General features: G+C 36.2%; 1 long non-coding RNA gene across 10 annotated transcripts; it reads left to right on the top strand.

The window, feature by feature from the left end:
- The first annotated feature begins 2,181 nt into the window (after positions 1–2,181).
- On the top strand, positions 2,182–8,287 carry LOC133722211 (uncharacterized). 10 transcript variants are annotated; one of them, XR_009852551.1, is made up of 5 exons: positions 4,252–5,284; positions 5,598–5,707; positions 6,221–6,377; positions 7,069–7,240; positions 7,941–8,287. It is a non-coding gene; the product is annotated as an uncharacterized LOC133722211 (long non-coding RNA). The 10 variants fall into 10 exon arrangements; XR_009852553.1 differs by having other exon boundaries at positions 4,254–5,001; positions 6,299–6,377; XR_009852548.1 differs by having other exon boundaries at positions 4,255–5,284; positions 6,299–6,377.
- The last annotated feature ends 2,415 nt before the right edge of the window (positions 8,288–10,702 follow it).

Here is a 10,702-nt window from a genome sequence, read left to right as displayed (position 1 = left end):
TAAGGCGGGAAACGAACCACTATACATCTCGTGTCACTCTCTCTCTCTCTCTTTCTAAAGCTAACTAGAGATCCCACGGATCACTAACGTTAACAGATCTGGTGTCACAGTGGTGACAGTTTTCTGTTCTTCGGATCTGGTGTTTAATGGGAGTTGATGGGTGATCATCTACTTTAGTCGAAGTTGATGAGTGATCATCGACTATCGACTTTAGTTTGGAGTTGATGGGTGATCATTGACTTTAGTGTGAGTTGTTTGACTTCTTCATTGATTTTCCTTTTCCTTCTAATTGTTGAATTTTAAGTAATCTCCTGAACTAAGTTATATGCAGGGATTACTGCCTTTTGTATTGTTTGATTTAATTGTAATCTCCTGAACTAAAATACACGCATGGATTACACTATGCCAAAAACCTTATCAGACGACAGAAGAAAACTGTTGTGTGATTTGGAGTGCCACCGTTGTAGAGCGAGCCGTTGTCTGTTGAAAATTCAGACAACGGTGGAACACAGTTGTCTAAGAAACACACAGGCAACGGTTATGTGTTATAACTGTTGTGTGATGGCTCAACAGATGCCAGGTGCAGCCCTGCGCGGCACTTGAGATGCTACCTTCAGACAACAGAACTTGTTTAAATCCGTTGTTTGTTAAGACTTGTCAGACAACGGAGTTCTAGCGTTTTCTGTTGTGTGAGAGTAAAGTAGAAGACTTATTTTTTGAAAAAACCATTGTCTGATATACGAGAAATCTGTTGTATGATCATTTAAACATCCATTTGACCTAATAAACAGTAGTGATCAAATGGAAATAAAATTTGATGCATACAATCAAATGAAGATAATACTCCAACCCATATTTTAAAATTCAAAAATACATTGGAACCACCAAGATACAACTCGTATTAGTCATTGTTCCAAAAAATCATGAATCGGTGACAATTTATTGTTTAACATTGCATCAGGGACAAAAACATTAGTGTGCTAGAAATGGATTAGTGTGTATTGGACTATTTATGATTGCTTGCCCACTTCGGCCACGACTAATGCTTGCTCTTGCTGCTCTTTTTTTTTTTTTTCTGCTTCTGCCACCACATCAACTTGTTTCAAGAAGCTGTATACAGTACTCCTACATCAAAAGCCACAGTGCCACACTATCCATGAGCAACATAACAATATAGTCATGCCTTGACAGCATACCTGAATTGATAAGTTAAAGTAGATGCAAAACAAGATATATACTAGAAAATTGTTGCTCTTATGAAAGTTTTTGAAAAATGTAATTAATAGTCTGCTGCTACACTCAAGTACTTAGGCATTGCTATTTAGATTTGGCTTGGAATGTAATCTAGTCTATTGAATAATAGAAACCAAGTTTCCAATCCCATACCAAAAAAAAAAAAGCAATAACAACAATACCATTTGTGCAGCTGGATACTTGTAAGATGTTACTGTTGAAATGTAAAATCCCATGATTTCAATTAGTTGAGCTGTTTACTTGTGGGAAAATGCATTTATCACTCACTCAAACCCTAAATATCATGCAAAATATCTCAATTAGGATGAGACTTACTTTGATACTAGAAGCATGACAGAAAAAAGCTTTAGGAGATTGTGAGTGGTAATGTCCACCATGGCCTACAACACCCTAGGGCACTGTTATGGTTAAGCCTAAGAAGTTATACAAGGAACTGATCATGAACAATAACAAGAGGACTGGCGTAAGTAAGCTTCAAAGCAATGAAACAAGTGAAGTTTTCACCTCCACAGTTAAATTGGTTTCCACTTGGGTATCTGAATTTTGTAGCTTCCACTATGCCAATAACCTCATCAGACGACAGAGCTCAGACGACAGACATGCTGTTTTCTGTCGTCTGATATATTTTAACGACAGACAGTCCAAAAACTGTCGTCTGAATATAGCAACATACCATACAAAGTTGGTCTTGAGAATTAAGTTTGTTTTCAGACAACAGTTATCTGTCGTCTACTCAAAAGAGATAAATTGATTTCGATTCGTGTTGTAAGCTATTTTTTTTAGTTTGTGGTCAGACAACATTTATCTGTCGTCTTTTCAAAAAAGATAAATTGACTTTGGATTTTGTCGTAGCTGTGTTTTTTTTGGCACAACGTGAAGGGATTTTAAGACAAGCTTTTAATGATTCTCTCTCCTCGACAAATTTATCAAACTCAAAACCCCGACAAATTTATCAAACCCAAAACTTCTTCACACAACAGCTCTCTCAAACTGAATCCAAATTTCTTGCCATGCAAATCAAAAGTCCTCACCCAGAATCAAAAATCCAGCTGAATCCAAATTTCTTGCCATTCCAAACTGAAAACCCATAACAACCTAACCCCCCAATCCATACCCCATCTCTCTTCGAGAAAGACATAAAACCTCATTCCGCATCTGAGACTTTGTTTCATATAGCAAAATCGTCCAAACCTCATCACTCATTTCATGGCTAGCTCTTTATCTATGCTGGTAAGCCCTTAGATCCAGTGTTCATCTATTTAGGGGTTTTGTTGGATTGAGGATTTAGGGCTTTTATATGAAATTTCCTTTGAAATTTGATTTGTTTTTGCTGGGTTATGTTCGAATTAGGGATTCGGGGTTATCAAAATAGATTTAAGTGTTGATGCAGATGAATAAAGCTATGTTAGCTAAAATAAGCTGGAGACTTGTGCGAAATGAGGAAGGCCTCTGGTGTGATATTCTTAAAGCTAAATATCTCAAAAAGGAAGATTTACTCAATTCAAACTATACTAAACCAAGGAACTGCTCTAGCACTTGGTCTAGTATTTGCTTTGGTGCATCTCTTCTCAGAGAGGGCATTTTGTGGAGAATTGGCAATGGTGATACTGTTCATTTTTGGACTGATGTTTGGCTTAATATTGGTCCTCTGCATTCTTTGGCTCTAGATTCTGCCATGGTGGATATTCATCTTCTTGTTCAAGACTTTTGGATTGACAATGATTGGGACTCTGTAATGCTTTATGCTTGTTTGCCCACGACAGTTGTGGATCAGATCTTGAATATCCCTATATCACAAATGAGGAATGCCCCTGATAAGATTATTTGGCAGCACACTTCCCATGGTAAATTCTCGGTCAAAAGTGCCTATAATTGTATGTTCCTTGACCAACAAGTTGACAATACAAAGTGGAAACATGTTTGGAAATTTGATATTCCTCCTAAGCTGAAAATCTTTGTTTGGCTTTTTGTTCAAAGTAGATTGCTTACAAATGTGAACAGGGTTAGACGAAATTTAACTACTGATTCTAGTTGTTATCATTGCCCTGGAATTCCAGAATCCATGACTCACATTTTCAGAGATTGTGTTAAAGCTCAAGAGATTTGGAGAACTATTGGTGTTCCTGATACAATGAAGAGAACTTTTACCCTTGACTGGAATGGTTGGTGTGCTGCAAACTTGTTCCAAGCCAACTGTAAGTTCTTGGGTTTCAACTGGTCTCAACTTTTCATCTTTATCTGTTGGTTTATATGGAAATGGCGCAATAAGTATATCTTTGATGCTGATTTTAGGGGTCCATATAGTGCATCAACTATAATTTTCCAATATATAACAGAATGGATATCTCTAAACTCTAAGCCTGCAAAAAATTGTAAAACAAGAGTGGAGATGCTATGTTGGCAAAGACCTGAGATTGGTCATTTTAAGTTGAATGTTGATGGCTCTAGAAATGGGGAGGGGCTAATTGGTGCTGGTGGGGTTATTAGGGACAGTAATGGTGTATGGAGCAAAGGGTTTATGAAGAACATTGGGCGTGGAGAAGTACTTCAAGCAGAGGCCTGGGGTTTGTTTACTGGCCTCCAAATGGCTGTTGAGATGGATATTAAGCATTTGGAAGTGGAGACTGATTCTGCTGTGTTGTTTAACCTTCTACACAGTACTGATATTGAGCTCCATCCTCTTGGAACCTTGTTGAACAATTGCAAAACTTTGGCACAACATTTTGAGTCCTACTCTATCAAGCATATTTACAGAGAGAGGAATACGGTCGCTGATATTTTAGCCAAAAGGAGTCTTGATCAAGATCTGGGAACTTACAGCTTCAATACCAATCCAGCTTTTACTACTCAAGCTGTCTTAGATGACATTGATGGCCTAGTGAGGTCTCGTTCCTTTGTAACAGCCTTGGCTGTTTAGTTTCTGTGTTTTTGTTTTCTTTGTTTGGGCTTCAGGCCCCCTTGTAACCAAAAAAAAAAAAAAAATAGATTTAAGTGTTCGGCTCCGTTCTTCCCAATGGCATAGTCGACATCAGAAACTCGTACACTGTTCCTCACAGCGAGAACTCCGAGCAGGTCCTCCCATCGGCCTTATGTGTTTGTTTGAATTTGTTTTGTGATTAGATGGAATTGGATGTTAGGTTAGGTTTTTCAATTTGGATTTATCTTAGATTGATTTCAATTTGATTTTGTTTGTTTCGGTTTTTGGTTTTGGTTGCTGAGAAGATGCAATTTGTGAGTTCTCTTTAGTGGACTAGGTTTTGTGTCCATGTAAGTTCCCTTTGTTCTGCTTTTCTAATCTTGAGTCTCACTCTTACATGTAGCTGAGAATGCCGCAAACTCACAAGAAGGAATATTTGAAGAAAAGTATTGATAAGGGGCTTCTAGCACTACCTATTTTGGCCTAACCTAATGTGTCTACAACCCATACATAGCTACAGCATGTTCTCGTCCATTAAGAGCAACAGAGGCTTAAAACCAGTTTTTTGGTTGGTTAGCCTGATTTATGCCAAAAAATATGTGACCAAGGCTTATCAGATGTCTTAGGTTCTGTACGGGCCAATGCCAGTGGCCTAAATGCTGAAACATGTTTTCATTGCCTTGCTTTTATTACCATAGAGTTCAGAAGCATTCTTTCCATCAAAGTATGAATATTGACAAAGCTCTGGATTCTTCAAAGCATGAAAACTCCTGCCAACATGGAAGTCTCTCATGAAGTCTGCCTTCTTGGGCGAGCAAACCAATTCCCAGGTTTCTTTATCTGTTGCCTATAATGTTCTTTGTTATGGCTTATCTAGAATATAGTTGAGTATTATACATACTTGGCATATACTGGGGGAGAAATAACAAAGCCTGTGAAGAAGACATTGCTAGATGATCACGTTGAGAATTAGACCAGTCTTCACGTTCTCCATGCACTTTAATGCTGATTTGAGGCGAGTACGTCGCAGCTATGTCAATTCTTGTGGCCTGAGCATAAAATCATGTTACTAGAAGAAAGTGTTTTCTCATTTTCTTTGGGAAGACGCCTGAGGTATATAGCCCAGTATATCTAAATCCAAGTGTGGGGTAATTTTTAGATATTTTTGGTCATGCACGGTTGGTGATACAGCCTAGTTTTTGGTCATGCACGTTCAAGGCCAATACTTGTGGTTTTTTTTTTTATCATATCAAATATTGATCATTTTGCTAGACATGTAGTAGTATGCTGTGGAACATGATAGCAAAATTCATCATATGCAATTGAGGACCATTATTAAATTAATAGGTTCTATTGTGATTGAAAGTAATCAAGGTTTGTTGAGCAATCCACTCAGGGCCAATACCTTTGGCTTTTTCCTATACAGGTCTATGAGAGATCTGTCCATAAAGAATACTTCTTTGGTGCCTATATTCGAGAAACTTGAACAAGAATTACTTATCTGCCAGGTTTCACTACATCATCTGTGAATACTAGGTACTATTCTTTGAATCTATCTCATTGTCCGTCAGATTGAGTTAGATTATGACATTCAAGCTTCATGGTTGTAGTGTATTAATCCATGATTTCTGATCTAGAGAGCAACTAGAGTTTTTGGTTCTGATTCTATTCCACAATCAAATATCAATCATCAATTGAAATTTGTTGCTTTATACACAAAGAGAGTAGCTCAGTGATGACCCCATATTTTTAATTTATCAAGACAGAACTCTTTTGTAGGCTCATATGTGACTTTTTCGATCTTCTTATAGGGACTTGAGCTTTAACAAGTTGCCTAGTGAATGAAAATCTTGTTGCTCTTGGTTACATGAAGTCTATTCAGTAAATAAAGGGAGCATGAGTTTATTTGTGTAAAAGAATTGTTGTTTATATATTTCTCAATTAGCTATATTGCATGTTTGATTGACTGCATGTTTTATGGGTGCAGCTTTTAATCAACAATTAACTACTTTAATTTTGTATATTTTTTTTCTATAAATTCCTATTCAGGTATTTATATTGTTGGACTTCAACTAATTTCCAAGTTAATAGTACGGTGTCTGAAGCTTGGTAAGTGTATTTTACTAGGAGAAGGGATTTGAAGATGCTGAATCAGTTGAAGGTAATGGTGGTTCAGAAGTTGGAGCTGTATGAGTCTGTTGGAGTGGTGAGTTTTCTTTTCTTGTAATTGGTATCCGATGTGTCTGATATTTTTCTGCTTATTTTAGATTTTTATGATTGTGACCTTATAAAAGTTTCCTTCCTTGTAATTGTTGTTTGATGTATCTGATATTGTTTTGTTTAAAATCGATGTTCCTTGTGTCATATCTTCAACCAGAAATAAAGTTCTCAAAATTAGATCTAATCTTAGAGCTTCTGTTTTTTATATTCATGTCTATGTCCTACTATTCTTATCTCTTTCTAGTTTCTACTCACTAAAATGATATATTTACGTTAGGTATTCATATTATTGGGTTAGCAATACTCTATTATGCTCAATAAGAATACACTGTTTAGTCATTTGCCATCTTACTGCAATCCAATGTTTACTGACGTTGGTTAGTAATTTATTGAACTGTCATAAGATTTCACTCCTGGGGGAGAAATGAATAGGATTTGATGAAAACATTCTATCAGGAGGGACTATAACACTGTCGTACACCATACAGGAATTTTGGTATCCATTTGAATGATTGAAGTGAGCTTTCACCTAAACTATGTAACTTTTATCAGCATCTTAAGTAATCCTATGTATACTTTAAACTTTAAAGGCTTCAATTTACACACCTAGTTTTCAAAGAATCTAATCTTACTAGCTTTGATGTCTAATTTCCATAGCATGGGTTTTCCTGTCTTAGGCTGAAGATTTTGTGGAATGGATGTTGACTGGGATTTGACTAGTAATTGGGGTTTGGAAGCTTTTTCTGCAATCTGTATTTTGACAATAAGCAGCAGGGAGCTCGGTAATTGGTGTTTCTGCAAATGAACCGTTCAAATGCTGCCATCTCAATCGTTGAAGGCTACTTGAAGGTAAATATATGGTCCAGATAATGACACTTTGAAAACACTCTGTTGTGTTAAGTTATACCCGAACATTGACTGACACTTTGATCAAACTACAATGTCTAGAATTGCAAACTGTTCAACCTCCCATTGTCAAAGGTAATGCTATAATACCCTAGACGATCATTGTGTTGAACTACACTTGCATATAGTCTGGCCCCTTTAACATTGCAAATATACCAATTCCGAACTGCTGCTTTAAGTTCTTTGTTAATTGATTGGTGGGGACCTAGGTTGTTAAATTTTAGTGATCCTTATCCTACTTTCTCTCTTCATCAGATCAAATTTGAAAGCTTTTATTATATTAATGTTTATTTCTTACTGGTTATATCGCTTTACTACTCATGAATACAAAGATTGGGGTGGGTATCATACTTGGGTTTCACATACATACTTTGTGCATCTTAAGACTTCAATTATGTAGTCTTTGTTCTGTTTTATTGAAATGCACCACTTACTGAACAGAGATATGAAATAATAGGGAAGGAACAAGAAATGATTGGCATGTGTGAAAAGGCCGAATGCCAAAATGTTCAATAATGGATAAAAGAATTATGGTCTTTGACTCTTTGTTTATGCATGATCAACTTTCTATAACTTCGATAGCTGAAAGCTATACAATCTTACAGTAGCTATAAACATATTTCAAACTGTTGCATGTGTTCAGAAGGCAGAGTGTTGATGATAAAGTTCAGAGAAGAAGACATAAGACGTATCATTATGCTCTGTCTCAACTAGTTGAATGAGAGCTAGACTTATTTCTATTGTGAACTGTGGTCATTGGACGTTGGCTGTTGTGAATCTGGATGAAGAAACCATTCACTTCATGGATTCGTTAAAGAGGCTACTTCAGGCTAGATCGATTTTACTTTGTTGAATATTTGGAACAATTGATGTAGTTTGGTGGCTGCTTGAAGTAGTAGTACAGTTTTTGCAGTGTTTATCAATGGATATGTTGTTACTGGTTTCCAGGTTTTTGATGAATATATGGTGCAAAGCGATTTCTACTTTCTATATGAATCGTATATTTTGGTTTATATTTCCAGGTTCTGATGAATGTATGGTACATTATTGTGGTTTCCAGGTTTTAGAATGTATGTTGCTTTATTAAGAAAAGAACACATTGAAGCCAAATTCTGTGGTTGTAAACCAAATCACACAACATAAAAAGGAAAACAATTGAACATCCAACAACAGAATTCAAGCAAAATTCTGTTGTTTGAAACAACCAGAATCCACAGACAAAGATGGAGTTTATAGTCATAGTGTTATTCACACGACAGATTATTGTTGTGTAAAATCATTTCACACAACAGATGTAACAAAGAAACTTCGAAATTCTACACATTCAGACGACATTTTATTGTCGTCTCACATTATAACAGACAATAGATTATTTGTAAAGTCTGTTGCTAGAGTTTGACGACAACAACATTTGACTGTCGTTCTATTTCATATCTAACCACATATACTTACAATTTGTGCATATTTAGGCACACTCAGACGACAGATTTTTTTTAGTTGTCTGTCGTCTGAGTGAACTTCTGACGTCGGGATTTACCCGTCGTCTGAACGTCAATCAGATATCAGCTTAATAGACGACAGATTTTCTTCATATCAGACGACAGTCAATGTCTGTCGTCTGATGGGTTTGTTGGCATAGTGTTCATTGACAATCTGCAAAGTTTGAGTCCCTCAATTAGTCATCAATGTGAGTGTATATGATAAAACCTAGTATAGGAACTTAGGAAGTGATTCATGACTGATCAAAAGCAGGAAAAATATAATCTGCAAATTGGATTTCTACAACAGCTCGATTGCCCTATCGAAATGAACCCAAGAATTCATGAGGCTTGTAGGTATCAAGACATTAAAACTGAAGTAAATCTAAATCTACTCAGTAATCCCAAATTTCCAATACTAATCATTTGTAATAACAGAAAGCTAATTGGCTCACTAAATACCTCTATGTTATCCCTTGCTTGCATTTTAGCTGTCAGCTTCTATTTTGGACAGGGGAGATGCACATTATAGGATTAATCAAGTCATAGTATCTGCATAGATAAATTCCACAGTTTTGGTTCCAAAAACTTTATGAAAGTGTGAATACAAAAGCCAACACTAGAATAACAGCACCCAACATATACAACTACTTATTTGTTTAAGCTCTGGTGCTCATTAATTAGGTTCCCTAAGATGAGATAAACAAAAGGAAAACTGACTCATACCCAATCAATTATAAAGCCGCAATTTTTACCTGTGGTGGAGATGAAGATCAATGTTGGTGCTCCAAAATTCCTTTATTTGCATATTGGTGCCTAACATAAATTCAAGAAATTTACAGAGGTCAAACAAGCACCCTAAAAATACTTGCTATGATATTTTCAGACTCTTTCCAAGACAAAAACAAAGACAACTCAAGTTATAGCAGAATCCATTTAACAACGATTGGAAACAAATTTAGCATACATTTTTAAAATAACATATGTCCTGGATACATTTTTTCAATAACATATGTTTCTTCATTGATGCATATTAACAAATTATTATAATTCAGAAAGCATCAAAGCTAATACAATCCTATTTAGGCACCTAAATGGTTGGAAGTGTTACTGACCTTATCATTGAACTTCACAATAACCTCGTTTCTTTCATCTGAGGCTGACCTTGACAAACTGATCAAATTTTCCATGCTCAATTAAAAGTAAATAAAAAAAACGTCCTTGCTTAGAAGCACTTATATGTGAATACAACTTGCCAATGTGTAGCAGCTACGAAAATGAAAGGTATAGCATTAGGAAAAACTTAAGAAATTATTTTACTGAATAGCTTGAATATGAAAGAGTCTTGAGAAAAGAGAAAAGAACAAAAAAAACAAAGCAAAACAGACAAAGAAAGCCACAAAAGATGTCAAGAAACTGCCTTTGGGCTAAAAAGATGTCAAGAAACTGCCTTTGGGCTAAATTGCTGCCAACCTAATCAACTATCTACAACAAAAAGCACTAGAATCCAGAATTCTAAATTAACTAAAACACAGCTTCAGTATCATTTCCTGTCAATTCCATTAATTATAACACAAACTCCAAAACGAAGCACACATCAATTAAAACTTGACCAAAAAAGCATCAAATTCCAAAAAGGAAGGAAGAGAGCTAGTATATACCGGCGGGTTTGGACAGTGGTGCAGGTGAATTGGGTGAGGCAAACGACAGAGCCCTTCTAAACTAGTCCTCCCTGTGATCTTCAATATTGGCCCCTCTGTTAGGCTCATGTCCATCGCTGGAGAAACTGAAGGAAAAATCGTAATTGAAATTGAATATGAAGACAGAGAATTGAAAGATAAATTGAGTGGAGAACCTTACGGTGTCATTTCGCTCCTTCTTTTCCCAAATTGAGCGCCGCCGTCTTGATCTCGTCGAATTTCTTGGA

The sequence above is a fragment of the Rosa rugosa genome, chromosome 7 (genome assembly GCF_958449725.1).
Source record: "Rosa rugosa chromosome 7, drRosRugo1.1, whole genome shotgun sequence".
Classification (NCBI taxonomy): Eukaryota; Viridiplantae; Streptophyta; class Magnoliopsida; order Rosales; family Rosaceae; genus Rosa; species Rosa rugosa.
This window is presented reverse-complemented; position numbering and strand designations above follow the sequence as displayed.